General features: G+C 42.4%; 1 long non-coding RNA gene across 1 annotated transcript in view; it reads left to right on the top strand.

Annotated features, from left to right (window-relative positions):
- The first annotated feature begins 2427 nt into the window (after positions 1 to 2427).
- The window catches only part of LOC138208485 (uncharacterized), a 42892-nt gene continuing 21258 nt past the window's right edge, over positions 2428 to 24061 (top strand). The window contains exons 1-2 of the long non-coding RNA XR_011179094.1: positions 2428 to 2517; positions 15820 to 15852. This is a non-coding gene — a long non-coding RNA (uncharacterized lncRNA). The remainder of the gene's footprint in view (positions 2518 to 15819; positions 15853 to 24061) is intronic.

Raw genomic sequence — 24061 nt, 5'->3', positions numbered from 1 at the left:
AAGTATTTCAGCCCAGGACAGATGGAGATGAAAAAAGTGCTGAGGATGAGATCCCAGGTCAGAGTGGGGAACGGAGAGCGCATGAAAACTCACCTGTGAATGAACAAAATGACCCTGTTGAACACTTACCTGTTGATGAAGATCCAGGAGTTGAAGACGGAGCAGTCAGAGAAGAACCTGAACAAAAACAAGCTGTGGAAAAAGAACTGGGTGAACTAAGAGAGGAGGAGAGAAAAGTAGAGGATGAATATGATGCAGATGAGTTTGAAGTGTCTGGAGATAACGCTGTTCAAGAGGGTGGCAAACCAGAGGTCCGGAGGTCGCAAAGAGAAAGGGCAGAGCCCGAAAGACTATCATACAAGTCACTTGGAAATCCTTTGACTCTAGTGATGCACTCTATTCTACACAGTCTTGACCAAGCGTTCACGCAGGTCCTTGACTTTACCAAAGAACTTGAGTTTACACCTTCCCCAGGCATTAACCAGTTAATTCATGTTTAAGTTGCACATGCAGAGACGCATGCAGATTTAGGGGGGGAGGATGTAACCCACATTAGTTTTACCAGCAACTAAAGGGTTAACTCAAACATGCAATACCGACGTTCACCAGAGGGGCGCTGTGGTGCACGTCGGGAGATCAAAGCCTTCTCCCGGAAGAAGACCTTTATGTCTCCAATGAAACAGCAGCGTCATCATCTCCACCATGAAGAATCTCATTTGGTTAATATTTTTTTTTTCTCACTGCTTTTGAGGAGCTTCATTTATTTGACCGTTAACCAGACCGACTCCGAAGGAAGAAGTTTCTTTAAGTCTGAGAAGAATCTCCGGTGAGTGACGGATGCATCGCTAAGAGTTAGCCGTTGCTGTAGAGCTACAAAGGAGGACAGTTGTTTAGTTGGGCTAAAGATACCGATCAGGAGAGAAGAGAAAAAAAAACCAGTTGGAGATAAATATTAAATTGTTGTTGAATATTATTTTACGTGGTTGATATCTGTGATTGTGGAGCTACATGTGACCGACGGGGCTAGTTAAGCGCTAGCTAAGCGCTGAGGGTTAATGCGGCGGGACCTGTTGAACCGAGCGGGAACGATGACGTCATGTTCTTGTTTTCGCGCCAGAAGTTAAACGGTCAGATTGAGAACAGCTGTTGAGTGTGTTGCTTAGTAACGGTGGACGTTTAAATAATGTCTGTTAGGTATAAGTGATAGATGTCACTGAGACATGAGTACATGTGTGTGTGAAATATGTTGCTATGTTAATATTGACCATAGTGAATATTATATATATATATATATATTTATATATGTGTGTAATACTATTTTACTGGTCATTTACTGTTACACCAACAATAGAGTTTATAAATTATAGTACTGACATCGTATTAAATTCTGCTGCATGCAGATTGTTTTTTTTGTATGGATCTGTGATGGAGACAGCGATCCCCAGAAACCTCCACAGAGCGCTGGAGCTGAGTGACCCTGTGACCCCTGATCATCTTCTCCGTGGGTGAAGCTGCATTTGGTCTTCTTGGATTCTCCTGCCGGAGCACCGACGAGCAAAAAGATTCAGATAAGAGTTGGGCTGAGAGCCTCCAGACATACACGACCCGGGTAGTAGACTGAAAGACAAGAGACTGAAACTGACTGACTGTAGGAGAAATACCGGTATTGGGGTTATTATTTGAATTTGTTAGTTTTCTTTTATGTTGTTCCCTTGATTTTCTGTGTGTTAATAACTATAATAAATTGCAGTTCAGTTCCTTGTTTTAAACTGCAAACATTTGCCGTGTTTCATTCACTCCCAGAGCGACCTGAAGACGGTCCTAAACTTAACACAGGAAATCTACTGTGTTACTTATATAGATATTACATATGGTTAGAGAATAAATTAAGAAAACCCAATCTAAGCTTTTCCAATTGCCTGAAAGTCACAGGAGCTATAATATTATACTCGACACAATATAATATGATACAATATGATATGATACGATACGATATGTTCCGGTGCTATGCGATAAAATGGAATCAGTTCAATAACATACAGAACGATTCAACACAATACGATGTGATATGATACGATAAGATACAATACGATTTTATGGTTATTGACGGTCATACAATCAAATTTTGTTTGCCGGACATTAAAACAACATGAGGAAAATTATAGTGCAAAACATATACAAAATACTGCCAGAGAAAACCTTGCCCTGTGGTGTAGTATTGGCATTTGGGGGACTAGGGTGGCTTTGGTGGCTTGGATACTTTCAGGCTTCCTTTTCAGTCTCTTACAATATATAGAGTCCAAGTTTAAGACTTCTGATCACCCTCTGTGCTCCTTTCACCACTGTGTGCAGGTCTCTCTTGTCCGGGGCTGTGCTGCTGGACTACCACACAGTTGTGCAGTTACAGAAAAGTGTCTCTGTGGTGCTGCTGTAGACGTTTATGAGAAGCTGCCATGTTGGACGGGCTTCTTTCAACTTCCTGAGGAAGACGAGTCTCCGTTGGGCTTTCTTTACCAGGTAAGAATTTTTTCAAGACTACTTCAGATCACTCATTATGTAGACTGTGATGCTTTACATATTAATATTACACAAACGGCATGACAAGTTTGGTTGCTCGCTGAGATAATTCCTCCAAAGAGAAGCCAGACAGTTCACATCGTTTTTTTTCTTCCAGGGTCAGACTGCTCGCATACCCCAATTTTATTTTGATTCGTGCAATTCTGCCTTTTATCACTGAGCTGTTTCTACTGACACAGACAAAATGGGCCTCCCCATGGACTAATTATTTTTTGCTTTCTCATTGGCAGCATGGCTTCACTATGAGTGGAGGCTTATGGATATATAGTCATTGCACTATATGATGTTCTCTGTTTGTGTGTGGACATGCCTTTGAGTGTGCGCGTCAGTGTGCTTCTATTATGAGTCTTCTTCAGAGTCCTCTCAATGAGAGCTCTGTCTCCAGAGGGTTCCTGTCCAGCCCCACCAGAGAAACCAAATAAATAAGATGAAGACCAAAAAAAAATAAAAAACAAAAAAGATTGAGAGGAGCTGTCAGGGAAACATGAGGAGAACACGCCCAGACCTAATGAAATTGGCAACACAAACAGAGAAAGCGCTTCATGGCGATCTCGTGCCGGTGTAATGATTCCGCATCCTGGACTGTACCAATTCCAGGCAATTTCAGACAGGTGTTTACTCCGACTGAGTGGCCAGTGCCTGCGGCTGTCGACACAACAACACATTATATTTAGATTGAGGGGAGGGCGGCTGACTAGCGGGGTATTACACTGAAGTCTGTTTCAAACATTCTAGACATGATGGTTTCCAAGGAAGCTTCATCCAGGAAGATGTTTTTTGGTTTTTATTGAAAATATCACAGCTTCAAAGTGGATATGTTCCACAAAGTTCCACAATCCATGTCTTTACACTCATTTAAAAAAAAAAAAAAAAAAAAAAATACATTCATATTAGAATTTCAGTGCAAATGAATTAAAAACTTCCAGAAAAGAAAAGCATAAAATAAATGTCACAAGTAGACATAAAGATAGATTTTCTCTTCATTTCTGTCATTATTATGGATTAATATAACATATTTGACTTCAATAGGTAATATGGCACAGGAAAGCTCTTTTCCCTTACCATTTCATCCTGGACCTGCTGTCCTGATGTTTGACATATAAGGTTGAGTTGCACGACTAATCACGAATAATGAACTTCATGAACAGTTATTTCCTCATAAGCTCTCAGTGATGCCGGAGAATAAAACTAGTTGCAGTAAAATGATGTATAACGTGCTGTCACTCACTGGAGTTTCATTTTGTAATGTGGATCTCTTTTCAAACTTTGTAATCTAGAGTATGTAAAGTTATAATAGTTGAACATAATGACATGGGGTAGACTAAATGCCTAAAGACGTGAGATAAATCCACAAAGAAGCCTTAATGTGGGCAGAATTAAACACATTTGAAAAAAAAGAAAGCCCGAACCAACCAAAATTTCGATCTTTTGATCGGAACTGTTTGCTCAGACCAAAATTAATTTCATGAGTTTTCATGAATTTTAACTTTGAAATTATTGGAGCTGCCTTTAACGAATTGGCATTGACCACTGTACAATGAATACAATCTTGGAATCTCTGCAATAAGTCTGTGAACATGAAATTAAATGAAACAGAACCAGGACCTGAAAATGCAAAATTTGCTTTGTTGCCAAGTAAACGGAACCACAGGTGGCCAAAACCTGATCCAATTAAGCCATGTGCACGGATAAATGTCATCGCTCCTTGTTACTGGGTGAACTAACCCTTTAAATCTAACAGCTGTAAGATAAGCACCAGCACGTTTCCTCTTATCGGATTCAAATTCCTGTCTCAGTGGCATGCGTCTCAAGTATCCTCACAAAACCTTACATATACTCGCTGAGAGGCTGACAATAACAAAACATACATTTCACACTTGCAAACCTTCCAGTGGCGCAGGGGGTGAGGTGGACGCATTGACAAGGCACCCACTCAGGGACGAGGGCCTGATGTAGAGCGCTGTTCACCCCTCCCAACGAGTAATAAAACACTCAAGGAACGGCCTCTCGCTGCCATGGTAACAAATGCCCATATAGGTTACCCCCACAGTGTGCGGTGGAGAGATGAGATGAGCTACTGGTGTGAGGAGGGAAAGTAAAAGATGCAACCTCAGAACGAAGGTCAATTATGTTGGAAGTTATCCACGGCTTAGAGCAGGGACATTGCTGCCGTCACACAAGATAATAGCTATTACTGACAAGTTGGTAAAAGTCATGGAGTACAGCGCTGAGCTATAATTTCTTGGAGGCTATATGCCAGCGGTGTCAGCTCGCATCTTTAAGGTATTCTTCTCTGCAACGAGGTAGAAGGCGCTCTTATAGGTCAGACACAACAGGCCTCTGGAAATTTTGATAAATAGTTCTTGGCAAGTCTTTTGTGCACTGCTTTTCTCTCCAATTTGTTTATTTGCTCGGGCCTGTTGTGATGCATTACAGATCTATAGTGTTCCTAATCTTCAGCAGCACTGGCTTTGACAGCTTTTTTTTAAAGGCAGACGGAGCAGCATGCCGAAAATCTCCTCCCTTTTGCATTGTTTGGAGTCCTAAAACTTAAAACTAAGTGTGCATGCTGTTTGTTTGTGAGCACAACTGCAATTATGTGGGAATCAATCCCAGTGTGTATATCTATTTCACAGTTAATAGTGCCATAAAGTTTACATTCTGGTTTCTGCTATTTAACAGAGTCTCAGTGCCACTGCAAGACCATAAAGATTACAGCTACAGTCAATTATTTGAAGCAACGTGATCTGTGTTTAAAGAAACTACAAATAACTTCCACGCTATCACAGACAGGAGAAGTCTCGCTCATATCTTTTCTTTATCTCCGTTTTTTTTCTCCCCATCTGTTTCTCACAGATCCTCTGCCTTACTCATTCCTTTTTAACAACATCTTTTTTTTTTTTTTTCTTCAGCTCAGCCTTTTGTCTCTATTTCTTAAAAAGAAAATCTCCCCTTCACTGCCCGCTCCGTCTCTTCCCTCCCTCTGATTTGTTCCTTCCCGTCTTTCTCTTCCCTCCCTCTGAAGATGGCCTTCACACAGAGTGAAGGGGAAAACGAGCTCGGTGAGAGGGCAGGCCGACGCGGTGCAGTCAGACAAAGAAACGAGCGGCAAACTGACAGTTCACGCACGCACACACACACGCGCACGCACACACACACACACACAAACGCGCACGCACACGCACACACGCATGCCTATGGCTACATTAATTGAGGGAAGCGCAGTAGGTGTCTTAGGTAGCGCTGTCTGCTGTTGGGATGTGCTGATGCTTCAAAAATGACCACCGCTGATACTAATGCCCCTGTCTGGCATCAATCAGTAGTGCAGGTGTCATTATAGGCACACAGAGAAGGGCAAAGACTGTGACTGGTGTGAATAGACTTATTGGCAAGGCGCGGCGCTGCCGGGGACGATAAATCTCTGCTGATTTATCATCTGCAACCATAACTTGCTGGTTTTAATGTACCTGACAGATGAGCTCACTTTTTCTCCATGAGTTTGTTAAATTACCAACACAATGTCAGCACGGTAACACTTTATAGTATTGTTCTTTTTTTTTTAATCGAAAGCTTTATTCTCCCATCTGCTGTCTTTATTTTGACTTGTAAAAGAGGGACAATTTAGGGATTTATTTGTCTATTTCAAATATATATTCTGGATTAAAAAAAAAGAGATTTTATACTCTCCAGGTGTCTAAACGTATTTCCAGTAGAAGTGCTGTACAGCTGCCTGGGGAAATGCTTGATGTTGGAGTTGGACAGTGATCTTTGGTTTCTGTTCGGTTTTCCTGAAAATTAACAATAGAAAATGCAAATGAATTGTGTGCTTGTATCCACTATTACAAACATTCGGAGCAGGGGCTATTGCGATAAACAGCTGGAGTGCTAATTCTCCAGTCTGCTTCCATTAAATCACTGCAGAAGAAGAGGGCATAGCAAGATGACATGATTAAGAAAGGCACCAGTCAAACGTTGCTGTAGAAAATTACGCAAATGTGACATTTGTGCAATTAGCATTTGCTTGTTTTTATAGCTGAAGCCATGTGTTTTAGATGCTTCACAAAAGCCATTTCCCCAAACCACTGTTTTTCACCAACCTTAATTGAACCAACTGAAATGAACATTCTATGTCATGAGGAATTGTGGACTCGTCTTCTTCTGCTTTTCTGGGGTGGCAAAAGTTTAAGAAAATTAGCCCAGACGCCTCTCTCCACAGCAACATTTTCCAGCTCCTCTTGAGGGAATCCTACGGCCTCCCCTGCCCACATGTGATATGTAATCTCTCCAGAGAGTTCTGGCTCTACCCAGGGGTCTCCTACCAGTTGGACATGCCTGGTAAACCTCCAATGGAAGGACTCCCAGGGCGTATATTAATCAGATTCCTGAGCCACCTCAGTTGGCTCCTTTTCACGTGGAGGGGCAACGGCTCTACTCTGGGATGCCAAAGCTTCTTACCCCTATCTAAGGCTGAGCCCAGGCACCTCGGAGGAAATTCACTTTAGTTGCTTGTGTCTGCAATCTCATTCTTTCGGTCCCTGCCCAAAGTTCATGACCATAGGTGAGGCCGTGCGTCCCCATTATGCAAATGTTCCACCAAAACAAGTTCCCCTCCACAGTATTTTGCAGGGGCACCATTGCAACATTGCTACAAGAAATGCAAACAAGCCAAAACATGTTTACCTTATAACAGAATGATATATTCAATTCAACTTTATTTACATAGCGCCAAATCACAAAATAGGTTATTTCATGGCACTTGACACATTAAAGTCCTTACAGCAAGACTTTACAATATTATACAGAGAAACCCAACAATTCAACAATTCCCACATAAAGCTAGGAGGGGGGAAAAAAACCTCCTCTTTAAGGGAGAAAAACCTCCAACAGAGGGAAGGAAAAACTCCCTCTTAAAAAGAAGAAACCTCCGACAGAACCAGGGTCAGAGGTGGGCGGCCATCTGCCTCGACCCATATATATACATATATGAGTGCAACCAGACCATTCGCCAGGATTGGCACGGTGCAGTGGACATTGGTTTGGATATGCAAGACCATTTGAAGCCCTGATATCTCTTGAACCAAAAAACAATTACTAATGAGACCACTGACATTCCTCCAGGCACTCTGGCTCCCTGGCTTTCTCCTCCAGTCCAAAGACTCACGTGCTCAGTTGACTGGTGATTCTAAATGTGTGTGAATGTTGTCTGTCTTACTTTGTTAGCCCTGTGGTGGACAGGCGACTTGTAGGGTGTACCGCCAACCAAAATCAGCTTCGATAGGCTGTCAGAAGGACATGTTTTAAGATGGAACTTGGATACAAGATCCTTTGCAAGAACGACAGCTGAAGCTTTGTCCACATTGGGTGTTGTCCTCGGGTCTTCCGTGACCCATTTTCAAAACCATTTTGGGTCACAAAAGACCCACGGACAACAGGAAGGTTAACATACAGCTCTGCACCTCAATGAAAGGCAGAGATAAAACAAATTCACGTTAATGAGTGGTAGGAGAAACACTATAGAACTAATTGGGAAATATGCAGGCTGCCAACAGCCTCAACTTGTCTTGTGTTCATAGTAATTGCACCAAGGTATAACAGTCAGTATGAAATATAGAATAGGTTTGATTGTGTTGTGAATAGTTGCTTCAGTGCAAAGTCGAATAACATACAAAACACCTCTGATGTTCTTTTATCACTACTTTTAAGTCATCCGTGTGATGCTAACTCATTGCCTTCCAATATAATACATGCTGTGTATAAAGTCATCTTTGATACCTAAATGAGTTACACTGAATGACACATCCCGCTTAGCTACAGAGAGTCATTTCATCTGCAAAGGGACCCCTAGTCAAATCACAAAGGAAAACCTTGGAATCTAATGTGGGAGCCAAGAGAGGTAAATTATACATTCAAGTGGCATGACTTTGGCCTCAATATTCTATTTCCCCCCAATGCAAATGGCACCCAGAAGAGAGATTTTGGTGTTAAATAGGGACGGCTTAGTGAAACAAAATTAGCACAGGTCACCCACTTATGAGAGCTGTTCAGAAGGGTGGAGGGGCTGCTCCTAATAATGTGAGATGCTGCAGTTTTAGAAAGGATGCAACCATATAAACACTTTTATGACTCTATTACAGAAAGTGTAGCGAGGATGAAATTCAGCAGCCGCCTCCATCTGACCACGCTCGGATGGAAACTCAGGGGTCGCGGGTGATTGGTTGGTACATTTTTGAATTCAAACAGTTGCCATCCAGTCATGAGGAACTGCACCTTGAACTGCATAAATAGTTCAAGAGGGATGTGTTTCAGTCATAGGAATGCAGCCCCCGTTTCGATTCAGGTTCATGTTTTCCCTTTGGATATATCTTTCAGTAGCAGTGTCTAGTTGATGAGTAACCCTTGATTTGGTCGAGTGATACAAGACTGAATCATCCCCACAGTGGGTGTTGTAAGAAATGTGAGTAATGTTCAACCAATTGGACTTTTCAGGCTTGGTTGGAGTGCTAATTTCCTCACTCTGCCAGATTTCAGATGGGACCCAGCAAAAAGGATTAAATTACTTCCTGAAAAGTCAAGACTGAGAACTTCAAATGTACAGGTTCCTCCCCGCGATGTAGCTGGGGTTATTATCGTCTCATTACGGAGACAAATGACTTTCATTTGCACGACTATACCTCGAAAAACATTCAAGCAACAGACGAAATGAAAAGCTTTTTCACAGCAGTTGGCCAACGATGAGTCACTCAAACACTTTGCTGACTGTGAAAGTTGCTGGATTTCACTCCAAACATAAACACTGAGAAAGTATCAAAGGCTGAAATGCCCATTTTACAGATGTTTGTTTGCTGATTTTTAGCTCCAGTTTTGTTTTATTTATAATTCTTCTGCTTATCGAATGAGATGTAGCGTAAGCAGTCGTTTCTGCCTGCATGAAAAATCCAATAGCCCGATGCAAGATCTTTTCTTTGGACGTACCTGAAAGTGAACTACCTCAAACCAAATCACCCAGAGAAAAGAAAATCCATAAAGTCGACACGTGTGTAGGCAAATCCAAACTTTCCTCCCGACGCCGCCCTGACAGAAATGAAAGGACTCCCCCCCCCCCCCTCCTCCTTTTCCTGTTGTTTACACTGCTGCTGATTGTCTCAGATACAACTGGGTGAGAAAATCATACATATCTGCCTGCATTCTGATGAGTTGTTATCGGCCAATTATTTTCCTCCGGCTGTCAACAGAAATGAAGCTGTATTTCTGCAAGCATGGCTAACAACCCACAGGGAGGCCTGTCTGTCGGGTGTACTAGCAGTGTGTGTGTGTTTTTGGGATGGGTTGCTACATAAGCCAAACAAATCGACTGCTTCCTATTGTACGGTTCTCTCTTTTCCACTCTTTATTTCCCCCATTTTTCTGCTCATATGCCAACACTCTTTTTTTTTCTTTTTTTTTACCTTCCTGCTCCTTTTATTCCCTGAGCTCCTTCCTCGTTTTCTCTTATTACACTTGCACAGCTCTTTACATGCAGCTCTGTCTCTGTTTTTTTTTTTGGGCTCAGACTCTTCTTCTGTCTCTTGTTTTTTTTTTTTTTTTTTTTTCTCCTCTGCCTTCCCCTCATTTACGCCGGCCTCGCGATGCAACCGCTGTCTTCTGATGCCTCTTGTGCTCGTTTGAAGTTCGCCGTCTTTATTTGGCCTTTTCTCCACAACTTTGGGGTCTCTTTCGAAATTTGTGCACGCACAAAACTGCATGCATGCACCGGCTACGCACACAGACACACACACACACACACAGGCAGAGTAAACAGGAGCCGGCAACTGGCACAGTCGCAGAGTCGGTGCAAGGGAGCACAGGCATAACAGGCCAAAAACAATTAAGCACAGAGAGGAGACGGGCCCGCTAGTGAGGGACATTTACATTATTGAAAAGGACTTTGAAGGGAACGGTGGAGGCTGATGCCCAGAAAACACACACACAGGCTGCCTGTTTCGCTGCTGGACATGCCAAATAATGATCTCTCTCCTCTGTCTCTCCCCTCGGTCTCTGTTTTCTCTGTCTTCCTCTCTGCCACGTCTGTCACGTTTGCTTCCTCCTCCCTCCCCCTTCCTCTCTCCCACCTCTCCTCCCCTCCATTGGATGTGCCCTCCAGTATCATCCAAAACACAATGTAATCTTTACAAATGGCATACCTACGGAGCTGCGTGACGTGTCACCCCGGATCAGAAACAAGGCCCAAACAGGCTTGACATTCCCCTCCCTCCTCTGTCATTTCACCATGTTAAATGTCAAAGTGTGTGTGTGTGTGTGTGTGTGTGTGTGTGTTTGTGTTTGTGTTTGTGTTTATGTAAGAGTGCATAGGAATGCTCTCCGAGGGATACGAGTGTGTGCGGGTGATGCACATTTTGCATACGTGAACTTTTTTCCGGTGTTTGCTGCACCAGGCTGATGCTTCCGTCACTGCAGCAGGAACCGTGTGGCATCAGATATTCCAGCCTGGTTTCACCCAAATGTTGCTCCCAGCATCAGTCTTCACTGTGATCGTAGTCTATAGACATTGTTCTATTAAGAAACTGAAGCAAAGACCCATGACATAAAGTCAGGGGGCACTTTTGAGGGGAATCTGTGTTTGTGAAAGAGAGAGAAGGCATATATGTCTCATTGTAATTGTCATTGGTACAAGGTGTCCGATGTGCACTTATTTATATATTTTTGTGTGTTTCCATGTTGGCATAGTATACAGATGTGCCCATGATTGTTTGGGTGTTTGTCTATGCGATAAAGGTGCATCTGTGCATCAAAACACGCGCCAATTGACACTTTGGGGCCCACGTATTATGTGCGTATACATGCTTTTGCATTGGATATGCGTGCGTATGTCAGAGGGAGATTATTTGTGAAATGCAGAATTGTCTGTGTGGTGGCATTAACCTTTTCCCTTGTTTAAGAGTGCATGTTTGGGCTGAAACGGGTGTGTCCTTGGGGATAGACGAGCGAGCCACTCTGACTGGGATCGGAGGAGACGTGGGGCTCATGGAAACGATCGGCTGAAGCCAGCTCACAGCCAACCTGCCCCCTGGAGGGGAAGAATTCGGAGCGCTGTTCTTAGCAAGAGCTTGTCAGCCAAAAGCAGCTAGGGGTCCAAAAATCACAAACGATTACATAATCTTTAAGGAACGCACACAAACACACACTGGGACACGTAGCGAGCTGGTCTGGTACTGGGAAGAGCTAAAATGAAGACAGAATTTCACCAACAGGTGGTTAAAAAGGTCGAAACTGCAACTGTTGTCGAGTTTGAAAATGTCTTCCAACACTATAGAGACAGTTTACCCCGTCGGTATTTTCAGTAGGTTCACATGTTGTAATTGGGTTTTTTTTCTTTCTTTTTTTCTGTAATATACCGTTATAGAGTGCATCCCCCTCCATGCTCCTGCAACTGCCCGATTTCCCTGCGGGGATCATAAACGTATCACCTCACTTTATTTTATCTCATTCGCTAGAAGTCACACAAATAATATCTTGCGTAGTTTTAATGACATTGAAATGCCTTACAGGGACAACGGTTAGGTTGCATGCCACAAGACCGTTAGCAGTAAGTCCGATTCGATTCCTGGCCAGCCGGACATTTACTTCACATCATTCCAGTGCTTTCTTTCCCCGCAGTTCCCGTCTGCATACACTGGCAGGCACCGAGTCAGTCGTAGTCAGGAGCTATTGTCTGTCCCACCCAATTAGCACGTTTAATAACTGAGGCAGCTTTCATTCACGCAGAGCAGGTTGCCTGCTAGTCAGAAGATTGGCAGTTCAATCCTTTTGTCCACAGGCAGAAAAGTTCTTGGGCAAGACACTGAACCCCAAGTTGCTCGCGATGGCAGAGAAGCACTTTGCATAGTAGCTCAATCGCAAGTGGTGTGTGTGTGTGTGTGTGTGTGTGTGTGTGTGTGTGTGTGTGTGTGTGTGTATGTGAATAAGCGAATCATAGGCCAAAATTGTTCGGTGTTTTGTTGGTAAAAAGGTGAAATATAAATCCACACCATTTGACATTTATCTCCACCACCTCCTCCTCTATTTGCAAAAGTTGTCCCTTTGTTCATATTGTTGTTTATTCATTCAAACTTTGTGAATCTCAGGCTCTGTCAGGGGTTTTGTGTGATCTTGGGGACTTTGTGTCACGCTTACTCGGATTGTTCTAGAGCGTCACTCGCGCAGCGTCACCGCCAAACACAAATGCATGTCGTTCTGATATAACAGTTCGTGTCTGGCCTGAAATCTATTTAATTTCAACACAGAAGAGGGAGCGATTCATTCACTTCCTGCCTTGTTTGACTGCAAAGTAGTGCGGCTCGTTGGGCCTGGGCTAATTTTAGACACGAGCAGGCAGTGACCTTTCATTCAGGAAATTCTTATAGTTGCTGTTTTGGTGTATGCTTGTTTGTTTAACTGCCTGCTGAGAGAGCACCAGAATAGCAGAGTGGTGCATGGCTGGGGTAGTGAGTGCACACAAGGGAACAAAGACATTGTCTGTTTGATGATAATATACGGTATCACTTTCAAGTTCTAAAATGCAAATGCTTAATAGTTTTGCAATAACGAAAGACTAGTTTTCCTTTGACTAAACTTTTGCGAGAGGGAGAGGAGCATACGTGACTTCTCAACTGCACTGAATTATGTAATTTATGGATTTTAATCTTTACCTCAGCCTCACATGATCAAAAAGAAATGTCCTTCTTTTTTTTTTTTAATGAATTAGTACTTGTCCAACCAAAATATTTATTTCCTATTAGACCGTTAAAAATAATCACACTAATTGAACATCTTATTTGTCAGTTAGCATAATATCAATATATTGTGTTATCATGCACGGGTGATTGATTTTTCATCTCTAATTCCAATTTCATTTCTTCATGCTGATGTTCTACAGAAGTGTTAGGCAACTTTAAAGCAAATTAATTATGTTGCTGGTAACTCAATCCAATTGTAGCAGAGGCATCAGTTCAATGTTTATGTCTGAGCAAATACAAAATGTTAACTGTCAAAAAATTAATCGTTGGAGTGCCCCTTTAATTGAACATATCTCGAAGGACTTCCAGCAAACTGGATGACGTGAAATGCTCTCGATTTCAGTCCTTGTTGTTGTTCCATTAACTCCCAGCAAACTCCCCCCCCCCCCCTACATCCTCATAGGCATTCAGCTGAGGAATAATAAAAGTCGGCCTTATAATAAATTGCCTCACTGTTACAGAAACGCCAGAGTAAGGCGAGAAAAAATGGTGGGAGGGCCGAGTGGTAAATATCAAAGGAGAGCTTCGGTTTTGTTTTTTTTTCTTCATTATACATATAACAGCCGCTTGGTACGAAGCACTTAGCGAGGCTCTAACCGCTCGTGTGAAGACGTAGTGTGTGTGTGGCATGGATAATTCAACCCCAAGTGATTTCCACTGCTGCGCGCAGGTAGTTCGTGAACCCCGTCACCCCAGCCTGATCTAGTTCCTCTCCGCTGGCTGGAGAAATATCTCCTCCACGTCTTCTTGCTCCTTTTAAGCGGACATGGCAACACATATCTTAAGTTGCTATTGTGAGCACAGATGCTGCTGTTGCACGTTTATTGATTTTTTTTTTTTTTTTTTTTTTTTTCTTCTCCTCTAAATGGGTTTGGTTGTGCAGGGAGAAAGCCTTACTGTCTGTAATAAGCTCACACACAAACACACACACACACACACACACACACACACACACACACACACACACGCACGCAAACACCCTGCCAATTGTCTGCAATAAGGACCCCAGCTTTCAGGCATGAGCGTCCAAACTCTCCGTACACGCTGAGATCAAACAATGTTCTGCAAATACGACACTCCAGTCCGATGCACATAACACACAAACACACTCGCACTCATACAAGTCGTTCCAATCAGAGACTCAGCTGTCTGCCTCCCCCACAGTGGTGTTCCTGGGGAGTGGCTTGCTGAAATATCGCATTGAGTCTTGCCATTTCCCAACCTCATTTACTTTATTACAGCAAGTGTCTGCCACGAGCAGAGGGTGGGAAACAAATGGGAGAAAACCAGGGATAAAAAAAAGAAAACAATCACACACGCACATTGTGGTGGCATCATCTATGCACACAGAGACCACCGTAATCGGTCTCTAGGGGGACTAACGTGGAGGAGCAAAAGCGGAAATTAATAGAATGAGAAGGGGAATGTTTGTATGAATTTATGATGGTGGGAGGGGTGCAGGTTGCTGGGGGTCTGTTTAACCAGTAGCACGATTCAGACGGAAATGACATCGTCAGGGTTGCCACGGCAGTAGAGGCGATGACCCCCCCCCCCCCCCCAGCCTCCCTCCTTCAGTCATCCCTCACTTCATCCATCACTCTCTTACTTTGGCAATCTTCCATATGTCTTTTTTTTTTTCCCCCTTCTCTTTATCTCTCTCTCATCTTGCTGCTCTCTTTATCCCTCCACTCCGCTGTCTGTCCTCTCCCTCCTTCATGTCTCTGCTGCTATCTGGTCGAGCTCTCTATAAACATGCCAGAGACATCGCCTCCTTTCTCCTCTCCCCAAAAATTGTCGTCCGCTGTCTGAAACGGCCATGATGATTGCATTCTCACACTCCATTGTAGAAACAAAAACAAAACAAAAACGCAGGACAGAAAAAGTAGGACGGTGAGTCGGTGTACGACGTGGCCCTTTTTTTTTTTAGTTTGCCGCTGCTGTTGGGAATCTGAATTGCCTGTCAAGCAAGAGGGATTTCCAGCTCGCAGACGAGACACAATGGAGCTGTTTTGACGGGGGGGGGGATGCAAAACAGAAGACCATTCTTCACAATGCCGCACAGTCATTATGATGTCCTGACTCATTGCTTTGGCGGTCTGCGTCATATTGCAACACACACACACACACACACACACACACACACACACACACACACACACACACGCGTGCAAGATGTGGCCCACGTAAATTATAGCTTGATGGTACAAATCAAATGCAAATTGCATACACAAACAGAAGGAAACTGAGTGGATGTTAATGATATGACAGTCAAATGTGTTTTGAAATGTCGTTTGGCAAATACCAATTAAAGGGCAAAATGGAGCAACAATATGGAGAGCTCTTTGTGTACAAATGATACTGACAACATATTCTACAGTGACATATATCTTCTTTGATTTTCGTTTTTGGGAGGGAGAGGGCATTTATAATGTAAAATCATCTGAATGAAATATCCCTTTGTGTTTTGCAGGAGAGGGTTCTACAAAGTCTGCAAGGCAGCTTGGTGAGTTTCAGCACACAACACACGATATATGCGTGTCGATGCCAGTTTAGTTATCCTAATACCACATCATACGATCACGCTGGTGGTAAACATACATTTGCACTGTATTAAAAAAAAAACACGGATCAGCCAATAACAATTCTGTACTTACATGTTATTACCTCGAAGAGATATGTTTATTGAAACTGGTGTAGTTTTCTGTGAGTCCTGAGTTTGAACCAAAATGGTAATGTTATGGTGGCCCATAAACTATTGCTTTCAGCTTCAGTTTTGCTGCGATTAAAGTCTGGAAATCCTGTTTGCCCAGCAACTCTGAAGGATATACCCATCAGCGACCACTGAGAGTGGCCACTGTTGACCAAAAACAACAACAAAACCTGGTTAACTTAGTCTCTGACCTAGCCCTTCGCTCGTGTTCCTCAAGCCTGGATTAACAAACACCCCCTAACAATCTGCCAATCACAGAGATGTAATCACATATCAGTGCCATAGGTAGCTGGAGTGATTGACAGGTTTCACAGCTTAGACATCACAGCAACTGCAGTTTTGAACCACTGTCTCTGACCTCAGTGACACCCATAACACAACACACACATTTTAAACACTAACATGTTACCCAGTACGTTAAAATATTGATGTCAGGTGTGTTTTATAATAATATTCAGCACTGTTTCATATTTATTTATACTTCAAAGTGGATGTTAATGGATGTTGCCATCTTAATACAGAAAGAGGTACCGTCAAGGGAGGGAGGGTCACACATACTCACCACTCCAGCTCCAAGCCAAGAGGCATCACTGACATTTTGGGGGAAAAGGTCTTGATGACACCTTGCTGTTTCACACACACACACACACACACACACACACACACACACACACACACACACACACACACACACACACACACACATAGGCTAGCCCTGCTAACAAATGCTGAAGTGAGAGCTGTGCCAAATTTCTGTCTAACCTAAATCCCGGCATGTAAACATTTGTTTCTTAAAACGGGAAGGGCTCGCCTCCCGAATCAATCAGACAGGCGTCTGCAAACCCTTGAACCTGCCCTTTTTTTTACTGTAACTCCACTCTCCTGTAAAGCAAGCTGAACCCCGTTTCGCTCCACATTATCGCTAGTAGTCTTGACTCATCTAGGCCAACTGGCAGAATTATAAGCAGAGAGGGATATTTGGTGGGACTTTAAGAGAGCTGAAACTACAGTGCTGTATTAGTGCCACTTTCACTCACTCAGATGAAGAAACACTGCCAGTGATTAAGCTTCTTGTGAATATGTGCGTTTGCTTGTGTGTGTGTGTGTGTGTGTGTGTGTGTGTGTGTGTGTGTGTGTGTGTGTGTGTGTGTGTGAGTGCCTTGGCTCCCTCGGAAGGCTGTAACAGAGCCTTAAATTATACATATGTTCTCATTCCATTACCAGTGGCAACTACTAAAGGCTTCCCAGCATTTCCATTACCAAAATGAAGGGATGCACGCACTCACTTACTCACAAGCTCACACATATACATATACATGTATATGTATAAGTGTATATATAAGTGTGCTTGTGTTTAAGCAGGATAGTAAACTCAAACTTACCACCAAATAGTGACAATAATGAGAAAACTATAAGATGTGGTTGTTTTTTTTATATATTTGAGTGGATCTGCGACCAAACAGTTGCCAGTTCACACCCTACACGGACTGGAAAATCAGGATGGAAGAGATGAATGATTAATGCCCTGTTCTCCCCTCACAACTGCCACGGAGATGCCATTGAGAAGGGCATTTAATCCTCTCCTCCAGCGAAGTGCTCAACGGCCCAGCGGCAGTGGGCTGCACTTGTACTGTGCATCTCCCAGTTGTGAGTAGCTCAGCATTTGAGAGCAAATATTCAGTTTGATAGCAAATATTCAGTTTGATACTCCTCTCAGCTACCATGACTGATAGATCTGCTGTGGGTATCTTGAAGATGCATTTTATTTTTTTCATTCCAATTTTTTCCTGATAGATTCAAAGTCAAGTGTAACATGAATAATTTACTTAAGGGATATTATTCCATTTTGCGATGCCACACGTGACACTAACATGCATCTGTAATGGGAGATAAAGTTGTAGTCCCAGAGGGTCTGCTCCCGCAATTGCATGTCAGCACGGCATGCATAAGCCACTAACATTATTTAACCGCATTAGCAAATTATAGATCACATGGAGCACAATTGGTGATATCACCACTTACATGCATGCTTTCCCAACAAATGTATTAAACTGGGCTAGTAAACAAGCTTCACACTGTATTACAACATTCAAGCTCTTTTCTGTTCTCAGAATAAAAATAGTTCCGAGTTGCTTTGAGCAGTGTGCAGTGATTTCACTAACTGATGAGAGGCTGTGCTGATTCAAACAAGAAAACCAATCGAAAACAAGGCTCAAAATTTTTGCTTAAACTGTTAAAAAACTATTTAGTACACAGAACGCATGGCGAAAAGATGCAAAGCAACAGAATAATTGTTATACTCTACATATAAGCTTTTTACCAAATACAATGCATTTTCATTCAGACTATTTGTAATCGCTGACCTTTTGAATGGCAAGTGTATCAGCAGCAAAGTTTAAAAACACGTGTGCCGTGCAGTCCTTTCTCTTTTTCGGTTTACCGGCAACATTTTCACCGATATTTCAGACACTAGGTTGAGATACATTAGAGATTGGCCTAACGGTTCAGCTACACTCGTCTCTTCACTCCTTCCCACTCCACCTGGCTGGAAGTCAGATCTAAAACCTTCTCTGGTAAACACCGGTACCTCACTGTGGCTGCTTCTCATCAGCTTTCCGATCAGATCGGAGTGGCGGGCTCTGAGGAGAGGCGTTATCAAGACAACTGAGCGAAGAGGTCCGGTCGGCCGGCGCTGCAGTCATTTGAGCCCGGCTACGAGCTGAGACAACATCAGACAAGGATTAAATCAACAAACCAGGCTGACCCCGGGTGACCAGGCGGTGCTACTTACAACTCGGTGGAGATGGGGAGTATTTAGCCCGTTGGGGAGGAGACGCAGACAGGAGCACAAGGAGGGAAAGTGGGGCAAATGAGCGAAGCAGACAGCTCTGGAAAATGGTTCAGGAAGCAGACAGTACATCTGTGATGATTCATGGAAGCAATATGGAATAATGAATGAGTAAGAAGCATATGCCACTATTTCTTTTTTTTTTTTTCACCCGTCCCTGTTCAGCTTGTCATTTGCAATTCCAGGAAGTCTCATCTTTCCATTTCCATAGGAGGAGCTGGCCTAGAATATTTAGTAGGAGTAAATATGGCAGAGTATTCAAACACCCAGTGCTACTTTTGACTTGGTGCTCCGAGGTAGGACTGAAAATCATAGATATTATAACTGTAATGCTGCAAAACTGACCCCGTTTGACAGCATAAATTCTGCAGCCACAGTGAGACTAACTCCCATGCTGCCTTATAATTAGTGTCCGATGTGGCGTAAGCTTTTTCAGGTCGTCTTTTCGGTCATCTCAGCTGTGTGTATGTAAGGAGAATCAAGCAATGTGGATGTGCTTGAAACCTCAGGAGGAGGTTTTAAAGACTTCTGGTTTCAGACAGGCCAGCAGGGGCTTGCACGGCTTCAAGCCAGTCGTCATGTGCTCGAACATGAATCTGTCTCTTTCTCTTTCAAAAAACTAAAATCATATTATGCAGAACTTTGTGCCTTGAGGCGGTAGTTTGTTCAGCAGTTTAAAAGTTGTCTTGATGAGCTGTTTGATGAACTCCCAACTAGTCGACCTTGTTCTTTTGTGCCTCTGTGGTTCGCGAGAAAGAAAATTTAAACAGTCTGAAAAATTCACATTCCTGATGTCAAAGTATTATGTAAATGTTTTGCTTTTTAGATCTCCCTTCTCTTTCTTAAGCAGCGTGTCCGTAAGACATCTTTTGCTGCCAGAAAAGCACCGAGGGGGACATGGGAGCAACAAAACAAAAAAAAACTCAAAACAAAACAAAACAACACTCAGAGGTGCTTTTAGGCACTGGGTAAAACACAGTAATGTTTGCTTGTCGGGTTGTAGCCAGCACTATGCTACCACTGGGAAATCCACACAGAAAGTGGGACAATTCGGTGACCGGCTAAAGAGCTCCTGTTTATTATATCAGTTTACTTACTTGTGACTAAAGTGTAGAAATGTACGACATTCTTAAGCTTTAATGTGCAATAATTAAATGCATGAAGATTAACATGAGATAAATAGCGATATATGTTGAAGGTTTATCATATTATGACTGATTTGTTTCAGGATCTTTCGTATTGAATTGAATTCAGTTTTATTTAAAGTGCAGAATATCTGTGCCGCGTCAGCCCAATGCACATTAAAACATACATGTTAAAACATCTTGCAGTGGTGGCATACAAATGCATGGAGAGCAAAAGAAAGAGTAGAGGGGGAGTTCAGTGCATCATGAGAGGTCCTCAAGAAGCTTATAGAAGCATAACTAAGGGATGGTTCAAGGTCACCTGAACCAGCTAGTTTGGTCAGGAAGGGATTTGTATGATTTACAGTCAGGACAAACAGCAAAGGGAGCAATCGCATGATTTTTTTTAAATCAGATGTTTTGGTTTTGGTTTGCAGATTGCTATGTAGTTGCAAAATAATTCATTTTAATCCCAGGATTATATATATCATGTGCAATACAACTTTAAAAGTGTTGTCTCCCTTCATTCAGAGTGTTGTTCAGTTACAGGTATCTATGCAACTTTATAACATGGATAGATTGATAAATATGCTGATATAAAAGCCGGTTTCCAGCTTTTAGAAGTTGGAACTGCTTCAATGACGTTTTATTCTGCATCAGGTAAAGCATTAAAACTATGATTCCAGCTTCCACATAATTATACATCTTATGAAACTTGAGCTGGAGTTGCAATTTGTGTATTCGTAGCTTCCTTGATGTCCCAATACCATGCAAGCGCTAAAAAACCTCACAGCAGAAGCTGTTTTCATATTCAGCACAAGTTTTCCTGCACAGGTTTTGCCTCTGGGGCCAAAATCACTTCAGTCAAGTAAAATAAGCAATTTTGCGGGCGGGTTTCGGAGATTAGACCGACTCGAACCTAAGTCTCATTCGCAGGCGCGGCGATAGGAAGCGAAAACGGGTTGTTGGTTGTTTTATTCAAACATTCATGATTCAGCTGAACTACTTTATCAGATCCCTCCATAATGGCAATGTGGTTCAGGGGTGTGGGTGGATTTGAAAATAGGTTTCTGTTACAGTTCGTAAACAATCTGATAATTTACTTGGCACCATAGTGGAAGAGAGAGGGGTGGGGAGGTGGGAAGTGGAGAGCAAGAGGGGAAGAGAGGGAGACAGAGTTAGCAAAACAGAGATGCTGAAAATGGCATGAGGACACCTGCCAATTCAATGATAATTATAGTCTCAGAAAAAAAAAAAAAAAATCTCAAATCAACAGAAAATAAAAACATATTGAGCTATGGATTCCTACCCACGGTGCGGTGCTGACAATATCTCTTCCTCCTATCTGAATCTGTCACAGAGCTTATTCCTCAATTTTAGTTCTCTGGAGTGCAAGAAGAAGAAGAAGAAGAAAAAAAAAATAAACCCTCCCCTCCGCTCAATCTCATCCACCGGCAAAGCCATCACTCACACGGTCATATTTGAATTAGATGTCTAGACATACAGTTTGCCAAAGGACTGCTCTGCTTTGTCGTCGAGGGTTTCCGCGCAGCCCTTATCCTCTACTAGGATGATAGAGTTCCAGAAAGAATCCAGGGCGAGAAATAAATGCGGTTGTAAATGGATAATATCTGGAGGGGTTTCCTGGGAATGGCTGGCTGAAGGTTGTGTAAAGCCTCTCTCTCAGGGAGGGAAAGCAGTATCCACAAGATGCAACACAATCAATACGTTGCGGTGTGACATAGTGAGATTTGACAGAGCAGCAAAAACAATAACCTCACCGGATGATGAGGGATAAACCAATCCAGCTCTACTCACACTACTTGTCACATTTGGAAGTCAGTATACATATTTATGATGGTTATTCCCAGCACTGGCATTAGGCATTAGTGATGCATATGGAACTTATTGCATATTTAAATAAGAGGTAGAATGCTCTTGTGAGACATTAAGAATAGGAATTGTCCCACCTGAGGTCTCACCATCACTTGAAATTACAATGCTGACCTTGGGCATGATACATAATTAGAACTTTAGTCCTCTTGGCTGCTGCTATAACGGAAATATTCTGCTTGAGCTGTTATTACTTAATTATGTTCTGCTGTGCTGCTGCCATGCAGAAGAAGATAAAATAATAGCTGTATATTCAGTAAACCCGTTGTCCATTGATGTCGATCAACTTATTTTCAAGTCAATATTGAATTACTCTTTTAAAAAGAAACGTGCACGATTTGAATTATAATAATATTATCATAGCCATTTATACACTGGACTGTGGAGGAATATTATGTTCACCATCTCAGTTTGTCATGTTCACATGTTATTAAGCATGAAACACAGAGTACAACTGAGCAAGCGTTTCATGTGCTAAGTCAAACATGTGACCTGATGATGGTGCCAAATGAAAAGTGCAAGAGTAGCCAAAGTTGTTGCAATTTAGTTTTGCGAAGGACATGAATGTCTGGACCAAATTTCAAGGTAACCCCTTCTATAATTGTTAATTATTGAAGCGTTGTGAGATCACCAAACACCTCGTGATGCATCCTCTGGGGACAGTTGATCTGTGTGCCGAACTTTGTGGCAATCTATAGAATAGTTTTTGATATTTTACGAAACAACATTAGGTCAAAACCTACAGTAGTATATGGCTGGACTGCTCGAAGGCTTTTCATTTAAAACAAATACAGGAATTTGTGGCATTTGGCTGACCACCGGGGTACATCCTTCTCTTTATATTTTGCTTATTTTGTCTTTTAAAAGCTCAAATCTTTTAAGTCTACACTTATCTGATATTTTTGAATTCTGCTTGATGTTGTGCAGCAGTTTAGTCAACTTTTATTGCATTTAAATGTGCTATGTATACTAAAACTGATTTATAACCATATATGATCATAACTTCCTTATTTGCCACTCAGTCAGTGACAGACATTCATCTTTGTCGGGCTGGCGCTGCTATTGTGGTTCAGCCAAAAACAAAAAAATGTAACTTCCTGGTGGCGTTTCAGAGGGTCACCAAACCATGTAGGATTTTTTTTTTTTTCTGCACCGTAAATATTTTTTACAAACTTTCACGGCGAACCACCTAATAGTTGTCTACATATTTTAGTCTGGAACAAAGTGGTTGACTGGCCGACTGACTGACTGACGACACCGGCATCCCTCAGATGCTAGGGCAGCTAAAAATGGCACTTGGAGATGCTCTCCAGACAGTTATCGGTATTGGCAGGTATAACGTTATTACTTTCATAAGTTCTATATTTGCCTTCATGTTGCTGGAGTCTGTGCCAGGAGACATCGGATGCTTAGTCACCGTCCAATTTCAGCCTGTGGGCAGGGATTCTCACGTTTGTCTCTTGTTTCTCTTTCCCAGATTTCACTAATCATATGACATATTAGTTACTATGTTGACAATTTTGTCAACATTTAGTCATTATTTGAGTTCATACAAGTAGCCTAATACAAAGAAATAGTGTATGTTTAGTTTTTACTCGTTACTTTTGGACATTAACTCAACATCAGAGCAAAAATATCATTGAATAGATGCCTTTTAATTTGGCGTTACAGTCCTGAATAGCGCAACCTGCTTTTGATTTGTGCTCAGTTTGAAATAGGACGTATAATTTGCCTCTAATTATTGATATAATTATTATATGAGCATGTGCGAGCACTCCGACACCACCTCCCCTGTGCTATTTCTAAAAATCTGGCCTCAGAATCTGATCAAACAGCGTGCAGGGGGCTGATTATCACCGGCCTTCACGAAGTGAGGTCGCTCACGCCACCTCAAGAAAAACAGTTAATCCTGGCATCCGTGATCCATCGCCCCTTATTCCCACCCTCCGCACTGATTGCTCACCTACGCTTGACTCTCACCATACCCTGACAGCTCGCCCACTCAGCCGCTTCCATTTTCACTCATCTCATCTTGGCCAAAATTGAACCTCTTCCCTGATTAGTATTATTTATGCGCTCGTCTCTGCCCTGCTCTTTCACCTTTCTCACTACGAAAATAGGCCACCTTCAATCTTTC

The sequence above is a fragment of the Embiotoca jacksoni genome, unplaced genomic scaffold (assembly GCF_022577435.1).
Source record: "Embiotoca jacksoni isolate LCO1_2020_lvr unplaced genomic scaffold, fEmbJac1.0.p SCAF_38, whole genome shotgun sequence".
Classification (NCBI taxonomy): Eukaryota; Metazoa; Chordata; class Actinopteri; family Embiotocidae; genus Embiotoca; species Embiotoca jacksoni.
The sequence above is the reverse complement of the archived record's forward strand: the minus strand, read 5'-3'. Positions and strand labels throughout refer to the sequence as shown.